The 15,670-nt window shown below is 34.2% G+C and overlaps 1 non-coding gene across 1 annotated transcript; it reads left to right on the top strand.

Moving 5' to 3' along the window:
* Positions 1-265: 265 nt before the first annotated feature.
* On the top strand, positions 266-372 carry LOC141680121 (small nucleolar RNA R71). The gene has a single exon (XR_012558268.1). It is a non-coding gene; the product is annotated as a small nucleolar RNA R71 (small nucleolar RNA).
* Positions 373-15,670: the final 15,298 nt, after the last annotated feature.

Here is a 15,670-nt window from a genome sequence, read left to right as displayed (position 1 = left end):
TAGCTAGAGAATCAACCTTCATTGATAGCGCTTGGAGCTGAGCTGCAATAGCGGTGGCTACATCAACTTCCAGAATACCTGCTACCTTGCCTGACGTCATCCTCTGAGTTGGGTTTTGATGCTCATTTGCAGCCATCGTCTCTATAAGATTATACGCCTCAGTATAGCTTTTAGCCCATAAGGCGCCTCCAGCTGCTGCATCGAGCATGGGCCGAGATTGGGCCCCAAACCATTATAGAAACCAGTGATCACCATCCAATCCGGCATTCCATGATGTGGACATTTTCTCAACATTTCCTTGTAGCGTTCCCAAGCCTCGCATATAGATTCTGTAGGTTGCTGCGCAAACTGAGTAAGAGCACTCCTCATAGCAGCAGTCTTTGCCATCGGATAAAACTTCACCAGAAACTTTTGCGCAAGATCTTGCCACGTAGTTATGGACCCAGCTGGTTCAGAATGTAACCAGTCTTTAGCCTTGTCCCTCAGTGAGAATGGGAAAAGCCTCAACTTGATAGCCTCATCAGTCACGCCATTATACTTAAAAGTGCTGCAGATCTCGACAAAATTCCTTATGTGCATGTTGGGGTCTTCAGTTGCCGCTCCTCCAAAAGAAACAGAATTATGCACCATCTGAATAGTGCCTGGCTTGATTTCAAAGGTGTTAGCTTGAATAGCCGGATGAAGGATGCTTGACTAAATGTCATCAATTTTAGGCCGAGAAAAATCCATAAGAGCTGGATCAGCTTGAACAATACGATCTCCCATATTTACTGGTTCTTTCTGCTCAGTTCCTGAATCCGAATCCTCAAAATCTAACTTCTCCGGAATATCAAGAACTTCGTCTGTCTCCTCAGCTGTATCTAAAGTCCTCTTGCGAGCACGAGAACGAGTTTGCATAAACGCTTGCTAAAGTACCTGAAACACAACCGGAAAAATAAGTAACTACTACGTCCTAATCACTGAGTCCTAATGACCAATGATGGTAAGTACACAAACTAAACAAATACGCCGAGTCCCCGGCAGCGGCGCCAAAAACTTGTTAGGGCGAAAACACGCACTAATATTCACGCAAGTATACGCGTTCGCAAGTAATATAGAATACTTTCTAGTTCGTTCCCTCAGAGACTCAGACTAAATTATTATCTAATTAAACTCACTCACCAATGTATGATTACTTCTCAATGTTAAGATACTAACACTTAAAATTGTTGATTAAATATTAACTATAATTAACTACTTAATTAATCACTTAACTAACACTTCAATTTATCAATAATAAACACTCATGAGATCACAACTTCATTATTACTTCCTTCTATAGCCATTGTTATTACCTTTAGCATGTGACAATGATGATATTAATCGAATAACACGAAACTGATAAAAGCCAACTTTCATTGTACTAATACCATTCTACCAAGCATCCACAATTAAGATAGAAGTTGAATAGTCATCAATTATGTTGAGTTCCCATATGTCTACAGAAATTGACAACACAACGATTTAAGCACAAGTTATTCCTTTTGATTACATAGGGCAAATAAAACTGTTAGAGTTACCCACTAATCATGCACAACGTACATGAACCTATGCTAGCATGGCAAGTTCTAAATCTCAAGATCCACCGTCGCTTCACAAGAGATTAACACCCTATCTTATATGTTCGCGACGCACATAAGACGAATACGCACAACCAATACTAGATATCATGCAATCATCACATACTAAAGTATTAAACAATTAACTAAAGAATTCCATAATAAATCCGTTGCAATCCCATGATCACGATTAGCCCACAATAGCACTTATCGTCATCAGGGGTTCATATGAAATCATGATAAAAAAACACAAGAAAATAATAACTAAACTAATTATATTAAAACAGAGTACGTCACAAGAGTAAATAAGTTCAAAGCAAGAAAACTAGCATCCAACGTTACAACGAAACAAGAATCACAAGAAAATATGCTTCCTCTTCGTTGCGGTGTGCTAAATCGGTCTTCTTCCTTATCTCCTTCGCTCCTTGCGTAAAAACACAATCTTCTTCAATCCACACTTGTGAAAACGTCTCAAATCTACTTATATAATAGTCCCATAAAACTCAGATTACATAGAAGTGGAAACCAAACAGAAGTAGAAGTCCTAAAATAATTTGTCTTTTTTCCCGACCCTGCGCGGCCGCTCAGCCTAGCTGAGCGGGCGCTCAGCTTGCTGCGCGGCCGCTCAGCAATGCTGAGCGGGTGCTCAGACCTCTTCTGGAAAAATTCTGATTTTGCTCCGTTTCTTCGCCGTAATCTGCCCGTTTCTTTCCTCTCGCAATGGTGAGCACATGCCAAGGCTTATTCTTGATGATTCCTCCCCCGAAATGCAACTAAAACCCTGAAATGCATAAACACTAGAAAAACGCATCAAATACACAAAATACTTGATTTCAAGACACCAATTTAAGCCATTTTAAGACGCTCTAAGTGGTATAAAATGCCACTTATCAGAGCATCTACGAATATTTTTGGAAACTTTGAGAAAGGAAAAGTTGTATGCCAAGTTTTCAAAATGTGAATTTTGGTTTCAGGAAGTTCAATTTTTAGGGCACATAGTAAGTAATGAAGGGATCAAAGTAGACCCGGCAAAGATTGAAGCTATTATGAATTGGGAGAGGCCAAAAACACCAAAAGAAGTGAGAAGTTTCATAGGATTGGCAGGATATTATCGAAGATTTGTTCAAGATTTCTCGAAGATTGCAACGCCTTTGACAAAGCTTACCAGGAAAAATGAGAAGTTTATATGAAACGAAAAGTGTGAAGAACATTTTCAGGAATTGAAGAAAAGATTGATCACGACACCTTTTTTGTCACTTCCAGACGATCAAGGAAATTTTGTAATATATAGTGATGCTTCTCATGAAGGATTAGGTTGTGTTTTGATGTAGCATGATAAAGTTATTGCATATGCGTCTAGACAACTGAAACCTCATGAGCAGAAGTATCCTGCTCATGACTTGGAACTAGCAGAAATAGTATTCGCCTTGAAGATTTAGAGACATTATCTATATGGAGAAAAATTTGAGATCTATACGGACTATAAGAGTTTAAAGTATATATTCACGCAAAAGGAACTCAACATGAGACAGAGAAGATGGTTTGGAGATGATCAAAGACTATGATTGCATGATTAACTATCACCCAGAAAAAGCCAATGTAGTGGCAGATGCATTAAGTAGAAAAGAAAGACTGAACGTGTTAACAGTACCAGAGGAATTATATAAGGAATTTCAGAAATTGGAATTGGAAGTCAGATTGTAAGCCTAATGAAGCAAAGATGTATAGTATGACTTTTTAGCCAGAATTATTAGAGAAGATAAGGAAATGTCAAGAGGAAATCATGGACCAAGATATTAATTGTTTGGTAGGAGAAGAGTTATGCACTCAAAAAGATGATCAGGGTATTCTCATATTTTCTTCCAGAATTTGGATTCCACCAGTGGCAGAGTTAAAGAGTGAAATTCTATAGGAAGCTCACAATTCAAAGTATTCCATCCATCCAGGGAGTACCAAGATGTATAAAGACTTAAAGGAGAATTATTAGTGGCCAGACATGAAAAGAGAAATTGCGGAATGGGTTAGCAGATGTTACATGTGTCAAAGAGTTAAGGCGGAGCACCAGAGACCAAGTGGATAATCCAACCATTAGAGATTCCAGAGTGGAAGTGGGAACACATTGCTATGGATTTCATAGCCGGATTACCAAGGACGAAAGCGAACCATGATGCTATTTGGGTTATAGTGGACAGACTAACCAAATCAGCTCATTTTTTTGCCTGTTAATGAAAAAATTTCAGTGGACAAATTGGTTCACATGTATTTGAAGGAAATAGTAGTCCGTCATGGAGTCCCTGTGTCTATTGTATCTGATCGAGATCCACGATTCTATTCAAGATTTTGGAGAAGTTTTTAAGAATGTTTGGGAACTAAATTGAATATGAGTATGGCTTATCATTCGCAGACTGACGGCCAAAGCGAGAGAACGATCCAGACTATTGAAGATATGTTACATGTTTGTGCCATTGATTTCAAAGGAAATTGGGATGAACATTTTCCCTTAGTAGAGTTTGCTTATAATAACAGTTTTCACGCCAGTATTGGAATGCCTCCCTACGAAGCTCTTTATGGACGCAAATGTCGATCACCAGTATATTGGGATGAAGTTGGAGAACATAAGATACTTGGACCCCGGTTGGTGTAATAGACGAAAGAAGCTGTTGAGGTTATTTAGAAAAGGTTAATTACAACACAAGATCGTCAAAGGAAATATGCAAATGAAGGAGATCCAGTGTTATTGAAGGTATCACCAGGGAAAGGATTATCGAGATTTGGAAAGAAAGGAAAGCTGAGTCCTAGAGTGGACCTTTTGAAATTTTAAAATGTGTCGAAAAAGTAGCATAAAAATTGGCGTTACCTCTGCACATGGAGCAGATTCATAATGTATCCACGTATCGATGCTTAAGAAGTACAATCCGGACTCTAGGCATGTAATCGAGTATGAGCCGATAGAACTTTAGGCAGATTTATCTTATGTTGAAAATCCAATAGAGATTCTAGAAAAGAAAGAGAAAGTGTTAAGAAATAACGTTGTAAATTTAGTTAGAGTACTGTGGAGAAACCCAAAGGTTGAAGAGTCAACCTGGGAGTTGGAAAGTGATATGCAAGAAAAGTACCCTCAGTTGTTTACTTAGGAGATGCTGAGGACAGAATCCTTTTAAGGGGGGAAGGATGTGATATCCGGGACATAGCGTGTAATTATTTTTATCAATTAATAATTATTATGTGATTATTATGTGAATTTTAGGTCAATTATCTGATGATTGATATTAATATTTGGATGTTCATATGTGATAAAATGTGAGTATGTTAATTTTACTATGTCCAAAATAAAATATAGATAATTATGGTATTTTCTGGTAATTTTTGGATTGTTATAAGATTTTATAAGAATTTATAAAGTTATTAATTATTTTCTGTATAATTATAAAACTATTTTATAAACCGAGAAATCTAACTTCAACCGTTTTTGCGTTTTTACAACCCGAAACTCTTCGATAAACTCCTTCCTAACCTAATCTGATTATTCTAAACATTTTCCGTATTTTGGCTTTTTCGATCTGGAGTACGGTTTGACCCGTACGAGTCTCGGCGCAAAATTTTCGATACGATATTCATTTTTATAGATCAATAAAACCCGTATTCTCGAAAGACGGGATATTATTATATTATCTTCGTATAATTTGTATTTATACCGAATCAAGCGTGCAATATACCGAATCGAAGCTCTCAAAAAGCTCTTTCAGAATCAAGCATCAGTTTCAGTGCATAAATCATGGTTTTGTTCTTATTTATTTATTTTATTTCAAATTGATTAATGATTAAAATAGGAATTTTTGATGTTGATGTTATTTATGTGATTTGATGGCTTAATCTTGTAGATAATTTTGTCCTGGTCATTTTGATATATTATATGACGAATTTGGTGTTCAATAACATGTAGAAAATTGTGTTTAATTATCGAGTTAACAAAATTAGGTTTTATAGCTTGGAATATTGTCAATTGAAATTTAGGCGTTTCTTTATTAGGGGTTATTAGTTAAAATTGATTGCACCAGTGTGTAGATCGTGGAAAGACGAGTCGATTGGTATATACATGATGAACAGACGGTTACGGGAATCTATTCACCGGAAAATCGAACTCAACGGCCCCAGAATTTTCCGACGAATTTTTCGGTCGATTCATCAGTAATTTGAATGATTGGTTGTTGCAGACGTGTTCCTGGCATCTCAGAGATCATCCCCTGTTAATTTGAGGTCGTTTTGAGTTTATTTTAGGCCTTCCGGAAAAGTTCCATGGCGGCGGCCATAGAGTTCCGGCCGGTGTCGGGGAAGGAGATAGGGAAGGGGGGAAACTTTCAGTTTCCACCCTTTTTTGCAGAATTTACAAATTTGATATTTCGGTTTTAAAAACCTTTAAAAATTGTTTTTCTGTTTTCAAAATTCCAAAAAACAAATTTATTTTAATATTATTTTCAAGAAATTGTTTATAATTATTTTAAATTCCAAAAATCAATATTTTTAATTCTGAAAATTATTTTAATTCAAAAATAAATCTTAATAATTTAATTAATTAATTTTAGTTGATAATTAATTATTTAATTAATCAATTAATTTAAATATTAATTGATTAATTAATTTAATTAGTTATTAATTAATTTTAATTGATTATTTAATTAGATATAATTATTTTTTTGATTTAAAAATTCTCAAATATAGTTTCAAGCTTTAAAATATTATTTTAAATTATTTTCAAGGCTCGATAATTATTATTAAATGATTTTAAAGTCAGATTCAGGTGTTTGAACCCTATTATTTAATTATAAAATAATTCGGAGACCCGTTTTAATTGCGAAAAATATTTAAAAATTCGTATTAAATACATGGAAAATCATTTTAACCCCGAATCTTCTTTGAAAAATCATTTTGATTGAATATCTTATGTGGTATGTTCTATATGTGATCTGATTGATGTATAATATGCCTGTATGTGCATTGTTTGACGATTTTTATCGTAACTTTCAATCTGTAAGTCAGATTTGGGTGAAATGAATGGTAGATAGAAGCTGGTAACGAATAGAATGAGATGAAAATATGTATTGAAAAATACATGTGGTGTCTAACAGAGGAAGCGATACGTAGAAAGGGAAAATAAGTGGTCAGTGAGTGAGAAACAATAGACGATTACAAGTAAAATGAAAGCGGACTAATAAGGCAAGTATCCCTGAACTTTCTTGTAGTATAATTGCAAGTGCTCTCGAACTTTCTTATAATATATTGCAAGTATTTTCAAAGTCTATTCATTTATGTTGCAAGTATTTCCGTTCATTCTTGTTATACTGCAAGTACTTTGAAGTACTTAACCCTAAACCCTGATTCTTTTATTGATCTTAAGCCGTAAGCATTATTCTTTGCAAACCATTAATTATTGAATTCTCAGATACAAACCTCACATATACGATACTACTCCATAAATACATATATACCATATACTGATTCTTGATATAGAATTGCTTAACATACGAACCTTTATATCTTTTATAACAGAAGACCAATCCTTGTAACCACTGAACCTTTGGTCTTCTACTTTCTGATTCTTTCGCTGGATTAAAGCCAATCTTCTTGTTTACCTTGTTATACCTTCATGGTATAACAAGGTATAGAAAGCAAAGTTGTGAGCCTTGCTCGGGGTTAGTGCATGACTGATCAACAGCCTAACCTTGGTTTTTAAAATAAAAGTGAATATCCAATTCTAATCATTGCTTATCAGGAAACTTAATTCCTTATTATCATTTCAACTGATTATTGCTAAATCTCAGTGTTGTCATTATGAATTGCTGAGCTAGTTAGCTCACTCTTGAAAACCTGTCTATGTTCTTTTCTAGTTAAAATGGAAATTGGAGGTAGCGAGGATCCCCAAACAAGTGCGCAAGCTAGGTTTCCAGGTTAAATGGAATAAGCTAGCGGAATATGTTTGGCTTAGTTTGTGTTGAAAGTTGTAAGACTGTTTTAATTTCAACTGTAAGATAAATAAGTTGGGATTTGGTACATTGTGAAATAAATAAGGTTGTGGCTTGTGGACACCTTTAAACTGTTGCGATCCGTGGTTATGGTAAGTAGGGTCATTGCATACATATTATTTTATAAACAGGTTTATATATGGTGTGTGTGTTTTGGACCGAAAACTTTTGACCCGGGTTTGGAGGGCGCCACATTAAGGATGGCTCCGGTGTTTCTTGCAGGTACATCTTCTGGATCTCGGAGCTATGAGCGGAGTGTATCCGTGAGGATGAGTGAAACACCAATACCTGAACCGAGTGACAGATTGATGAGTGAAACACTGCGAGAAGCCCATGAGACACCTACCTCCCAAACATTACCTATAGAAATGTCACAATACGTAACTAAATCTTATCTTGAAGAGCAGTTGGCATTCAAAGACAGTTATCTCAAAGAAAAACTTGCTCTAAAGGATCAATATATCAAGAATGAATTGTCTATTAGGGATCACAAAATTGCATATCTTTCCGAGCAGCTTGAACTTCAACAAGCATTATTTGCAAGCTTGCGGAAATTCGTGGAGCAATCTCTCTCACAGTCAGGGAAGGGAAAGACAATTATTAATATTGAGCTAAAGATCGCAGTTAGCAAGCAAGCGCCAATCTCTTTCTCCTCTGAAATAGCTCTTGCCAATACTGGGCCAAAGACTTCAGTCAATAAGCAAGTGTCTATTTCAGAACCATGTATTCTAAAGATCCCTGCCTTGATCTTGCCTTCTCAATCAACCCCAGCTTTGAAGGATAACACAACTGAGGGGGAGAAAATGGTTGAGCAAGAAAAAGTAGTTGCTTCTGAGGATTTAATTCAAGATGTTTTTCAAGCAGCTGGCTCTGGATATGATGAGTTTGGAGATGAGCTACAAGATGAAGTGGAGAGGATTAATGAAATGGTATTACTCAGATCTAGAACTGCTGAGAAGAGCTCTACAACCCAGGAGAGAAATCAACATTGAAACAATATCATCTGAGCCAAGTCATTAAAGCTCATAGGAATCTTCTATCGGACATATATGCTCCAAAGCCCCTATTCTCAGAGTATGAGCTGGAGGAAGGAGAGATAGGTGAGAGTGACGTTCCTAAGGGATGTGAACCCATATTTGAAGAGGTGGTGATTGAAGAGAGAAAGGTTATCTCTGAGGACGAGGAATATTAAGATGAAAATGCCTTCCCAAAGACTATTTGTTCTATGGATTGCCGGAGAAATTCAACCAATCTTATGAAGAAATTCAAGGAAAATATAAATATCAAGAGCAAGAGTATAAAGAGCTGTCCAGAGAAGGGAAGCCAAAGAAGCAAAAGAATCATATCTTCGGGAAAATAGGAGATGACGTGACTGGGATGAGATAAAAAGGAAAATGGACAAACCTGAAGTCTATCATAATTTAGACCCTGGCAACAGGAATCTTCTGAACATTGTGAAGAAGTACGAAGAGGATTATGTCAATATTCATGAGTTCTATGATCAGTTCAATAGAATAATCACTGGCACCACTGTGAATATTCTAAAAAATGGATGGAAAATGACTGTTAATCACATTGATGGACTACAAATGAAGATCTCCACAAGTGTCCTGAAGAAGCTAAACATTGTTGAACTATTTTTCCTTGCATCAAATATTCCATGGTTGAAATCGAATAAGAATTAATATTTTAGAGACAAGATTCGGAAGATGATGATAGATGTGTCTCCTCAAGCATTTCTTTATCCATTTGTGATAAAGATATTTACATATGGCGGGATGCAGAACATCACCATGTCTGATCAACGTATAAGATCCATTTATTTTCTACAACTCACTTTCCTGGAAAGTCAACTCAGGAGCAAAAGAGCAAAACCGGAGGCACTAGGAGCCAAGAGATCAGAAGCAGACACGAAAGCTGCTGAAGTTCTATATGCTTATAGGCTCAATGATAAGATGATCAGGGATTCAGAGAGGGACATGAAGAAGGTAAACAGACCTTATCATGAGATGGTACTTATAAATGGATAGGCATAAATTAATCTTTTAAAAGATAGTGAACCTATCATCAACACTAATAAAGAAGGGGATCTAGTCTTTGAGATTAATAAAACGAAGATTAAGATCAAGGATTTCATAACAAGCGGATCAGAAGCAATACAACAAGCCTTGATGGATGTCAAACTTTCCACATGTAAAGCAGACAAGGTTGCTTTGATTCCCATCATAAAGATACTTGATGAGGTGGTGGAAGAAGAATCGATCAACGACACTAAGAGAGTACGAGGACATCCTAAAAGGATAACAGTCTTCGTAATGGAAAAAATATCTACTCTGTTGTTTGAACTTATTCTTAAGTGCTCCAAAATAAGATATCTCCGGTTGAAGATTAATGAACTGAATAATCTACCTCCCATTAATGCACTTAAAATTAGAGCTGTTCATGAACCGAGTCGAGCCGAGCCGAGTTTTGATCGATCCGAGCCAAGCTTTAATTTTTTTCTGACGAGTCGAGTCGAGCTTTCTTAATGAACAGAAAATCATGTTCGAGTTCGAACTCGTTAATGAACGAGCCGAATACGAGCTTTTATTGAAAAAAATTGAGCTGAGTTGAATGAGCCGAACACGAGACGAACACGAGCTTTCTCCATCAAAATGAGCCGAGCCGAGCTGAAGTAAAAAATTCTGGTCAAAACTCCGGTTAACTATTAAAATAACAAACCAAATACTTTTATTATATTCAAAAAAATTTGTCATATCACTAAAATATATTGATCTTAACATCCGTACGGTTGGATTTTCATAAATATTTTTTAAAAATTGAAATATTAATAAGAGACTAACACTAGTTACAAGTACTGTTCAAACCATTGGTTGATTGTCAAGATAACAAACAAAATAAATATATTTTTTTCTAATTTTTTTGTCATATCACTAAAATATATAGATCTTATCATCCATACGGTTGGATCATTTATAAATATTTGTTAAAAAATCAAAACATTAATACGAGACTAAACATCGGTTGACTGTTAAAATAATTTCTAAAACTTTTTATCATATCACTAAAATTAATAGATCTTAACATCCGTACTGTTGGATCATTTATAAATATTTTTCAAAAAATTGAAACATTAATATGAGACTAAACACTAATTAGAAGTGCATGTCAAAACACCGGTTGACTGATAAAATAACAAACCAAATACATTTATTTTTTTCTGAAAAAAATTTTATGTCACTAAAATATATAGATCTTAACATTTGTACGGTTGAATCATTTATAAATATTTTTAGAAAAATTAAAACATTAGGACGAGACTAAACACTAGTTACAAGTATATGTCAAAACACCGGTTGAGTGTTAAAATAACAAACCAAATACATTTATTTTTTTCTAAATTTTTTTTATGTCACTAAAATATATAGATCTTAACATCCGTACAGTTGGATCATTCATAAATATTTTTTTTAAAATTGAAACATTAATATGAGACTAAACACTAGTTACAAGTATTGTTCCAACCATTGGTTGATTGTCAAAATAACAAACAAAATAAATTTATTTGTTTCTAAAATTTTATCATATCACTAAAATATATAGATCTTAACCATCCGTACGGTTGGATCATTCATAAATATTTTTAAAAAACTGAAACATTAATATGAGACTAAACACTAGTTACAAGTACATGTCAAAACACCGGTTGACTGTTAAAATAACAAACCAATTATATTTATTTTTTTCTAAAAATTTTGTCATATCAATAAATATATACATTTTAACATCCGTACGGTTGGATCATTTATAATTATTTTTAAAAAAATAGAAACATTAATATGAGACTAAACACTAGTTACAGGTACATGTCAAAACACCGGTTGACTATTAAAATAACAAACCAAATACATTTATTTTTTTCTAAAGTTTTTGACATATCACTAAAATATATAGATCTTCACATCCGTATGGTTGGATAATTCATATATATGTTTATAAAAATTGAAACATTAATATGAGACTAAATACTAGTTACAAGTACTGTTCAAACCATTGATTGATTGTCAAAATAACAAACAAAATAAATTTATTTTTTTCTAATTTTTTTATCATATCACTAAATTATATAGATCTTTACATCCGTACGGTTGAACCATTAATAAATATTTAAAAAAAATCGAAACATCAATATGGGAGTAAATGGAAGTACTGGTCAAACTACTGCTTAACTATCAAAAAAGCAAACCAAATATATTTATTTTTTCTAAATTTTTTATTATATCACTTAATTATATAGATCTTGACATCTATATAGTTGGATCATTTATAATTAATTTTAAAAAATCGAAACTCCAATCAGGGAATAAATACTAGTTACAAGTAGTAGTCAAATCACTTGTTAATTATTAAAATATCAAATTAAAAATTTTATTTTTAATATATGAATTTTTTTCAAATTACTAAAATATATATTTTGACATTCGTATGGTTCAATAATTTAAAAATATTTATAAAAAAATCTAAATAAAATTCAATTATAATCAAATATATAAAAAATTAATATATATATATATATATATATATTTTAGCCGAACCGAGCCGAGCTCGAGCCGAACATGTCAAAATCTCAGCTCGAGCTCATTTTCTTAACGAACACATTTTTGTGTTTGAGATCGAGCTCGAGCCCTTAACGACCCGAGTCGAACCGAGCCTTAACGAGCCGAGCTCGAGCTTGTTCGCGAACGGCTCGGTTCGCGAACAGCTCTACTTGAAATAGAAGCTCGTGATTTGGTCCAAACTAGACTGAATGACCTTCTGAATAGAAGCAAAAGATCATCTCTTCTAGATTCAACAAACTCAACAGATCCCAGAAAGAAAGCTACCAAGAGAAAGTCTGTTCAGACTCAATCCACTCAAGAAGGAGAAGGTAGTCAAGGCAAGAGGCTGAAGAAGAAAAAAACAAAGAAGGCATAGATTATATGTTTAGGCTAGAGGAACACTTCTTTGTAATTTATAATTTAAGAAATCTGGAATTATATATGTAATCCAGAATGCATTTAATATCATTATCTGTTTTGAGGTTGTACTTTTTCTTATTGTCAGTTGAGTTATCTTTAGGGATTTGCTTGTCGAACTCTAACAATAAAAAATGGGGAGATTATAAAGCATAATGTAATGTAATATGTAGTCGAGAAATTATAAATCAACATAAAATATAAACAGATAAATAATATTAAACTGTGAAGCACAGGAACCCTGAAGATGAAAACTGGATAAATACAAAGAATCAATAGATGGAATTAATGCTCTAATTCTGTTACCAAGTCATGGGAAGAAATTTATTAATATGTTCAAGCCTCCATGAAGAATAAGATGTCAAAGGACTTCCAGTGTCGATGAAATGATTTTATTTGAAGTGTTAAAGATCAGGGGTTCAGTGATTGAAACAATGAATAATCAACCAAGATGTATCAATACAAAATTGTCAAGGAATTGAATTAAATCAATTCATGTTAGTTGTTTTTGAACCAGACCAGTGCACTAAGCATCAACATATTAGAAAGGGTTTAATTCAGTTATACACAAGATATATATTTTGATACAGTTAGTAAAGACAAGAAGTGGAAATTTGGTTAAGGCAATTACAAGCCTTGTGGTCGCAAGTTACGGAGGACTTTCAAGAAAATGTTTCTAAGGCAACTCCTTCTCCTGTGGTTGCAAGAAAGCTCAAGGAAGAAGTTTCCCTTCTTGTATATATTCCAAGGCATGGATGTATCCATGTGGTCACAAGTCAGATTTGCACTAGGGTCGCAAGTTAGAAGATTAGTGCAATTATTCTAAGGTAACTACAAGGAGTAAGGTCGCAAGTTACACTCTCCCACCTTGTGGTCACAAGACAAAATTCTATCTAAGGAAATCAACTGCCTTGAGGTCGCAAGTAACAAGAGGGAAGCCTAATACCCTCTTACCTCTAGTGAGATTTCATAAGAATTTGTTAAAGGAAATATTGATTCCCCATGGTCGCAAGAAAGAAAACATGCCTTATACTCACTCTAGTCGCCATTAACTAACTTGGTATTATATTCATTGATTTTCAGAAGCAAATGAATTATATTGTGTGGACATAAATATGCCATTTGTCCAATTTTTTTGAAGACTACAAAAGTAACAAAGTGAAGTTATATTCATTTGGTTATCTTCCTCAGCAACAACAGAAGAGTTTCTACAAGAGCTCTATTAAAGACTTCATTTATTAAGCTTGTAAACAAAAAGTTGTGCCGTCAAATTTATTGTAGCTAATCATTTGTTTGATTAGATTGTAGTAATCTCAAGGTTTATATTAATAAAATGATATATTTCTCGAATTGTTACGTGTCTATTTTGATTGTGTTTATATAACAAAGAACTTTTAATAAATCAAAAAAGATTGTAGGTATCGTATTCAACCCCCCTCCCCTTCTACGATATTTTGGGACTAACATAGGAGAAAGAATACCTAACTCACTTGTAACTTTGTAACCTCCACAATAATGATCAATTATTATCTCAATATTATATAAGTTACAAAAATTAAAAACCATGAGTTATAAATCAAATAAAATACAAAGCACATTAATTCAAATATAGTCCACCAGTCCCCCACAGGAATAAAACTTGACTTTGTGAAATGACTCTTTTGACACTGAGATAGAAAGCCACGATAGAAACCGACATATAATAGGTAGACGTTACCCTTTGAACCTTCTCTTTGAAAAACATATTTACATTTCTATAATTTCAGTACTCATGGTGACCTTAAAATTATGTTATGTATTGTGAAATGATGATATGTTATCCACTGGAGTCTTTCCTATATTTGGTCAATTCTCACTGTTAAGCCCATTTTGGTCATGAGTTTAGCCCGGTTCTATGAGTTTTACCCGGAATTGGACCGCACAGTTCCTTCTTCAAGCGACCTTACTTCACTCACATAGATGATCTCTTAAATAATACCACGTATTATTTGTTCGACATATCAACACATAAAAATTATTAAAAGTATAGCTTAGCCTTTTTTGTATTGTATCATTGTTTTCATTATAGGAATGAACCCGAGAGTTAAACCCCCACAATGATCTCACTAAATCTTTACAATTAGGTTATCCCATTGAACCAAGATCTTGGAATCTCTAGTCAAAAAGGTTGGATTTTCTTTGTAACGACTTTTCTTAAGGGCTTTAGTCTCATTCCTTTCGATAATCTTCAACAAACTCTTTTGTTAACCCTTTGGTTAACAGATCTGCAGTGTTATCTTCTGGCTTAATATAGTCAGTAGTGATAACCCTAGTTGAGAGTAGTTATTAACAGAGGTCTTCCAACGACAAAAATGTCTCGACATTCCCTTAAAGTCTTTCAAAACTCAACCAATCATCAATGCTCCAGATGTCAATTGACATTACCAACTTTCAGCGTCCCAAACATTAGCAATTTCAATACAACGTATCATAAAATTTGAGCGTCCTAAGATTGTCGATATATATTGAATTATTTACTAAATTTGAGTTTCCTCAAATTAGCAACTTAATAATATCATCTGGAGCCACTAATTGTACTAGTATCAAGGCCTTTTCAAGATACCCCCATAATTTAATATTTTCTAAAATGTCTGACTATATTAAAAAAATAAAAAAAATTATTATTTTCATTTCAATATCCCACATGTACATCCCCCAAATTCGGGGTAAGGAATCTGGGTCGTCATGCAATCCTTCAACCATGTGTAACCTGTATTAACTCAATAATCCAATAATTCTATATCACATACCCCCAATCTCACCCTAGCCACATTCGGGCTTTATATGCTTCCCCAACTCCCGGATATATTATGCATACTTCGCATGTCCCTCAGTACACATGGTACCTTCTCATGCGGAAATTAAATTAGTAGTCTCCACAGTACACAAAGTACTGGATCTCTACCCCTCCATTGTCTTTTGAAGAATCCTATCATATCCCAAGAACTCGAACTGCATCGAAGTTCTCCAAGAGTTTTGATTGTTGATGGGCACAACT

Source organism: Apium graveolens, chromosome 1 (assembly GCF_009905375.1).
Source record: "Apium graveolens cultivar Ventura chromosome 1, ASM990537v1, whole genome shotgun sequence".
NCBI classification, from domain to species: domain Eukaryota; kingdom Viridiplantae; phylum Streptophyta; class Magnoliopsida; order Apiales; family Apiaceae; genus Apium; species Apium graveolens.
Note: the sequence above shows the minus strand (reverse complement) of the source record. Positions and strands in the feature narration are given on the sequence as shown.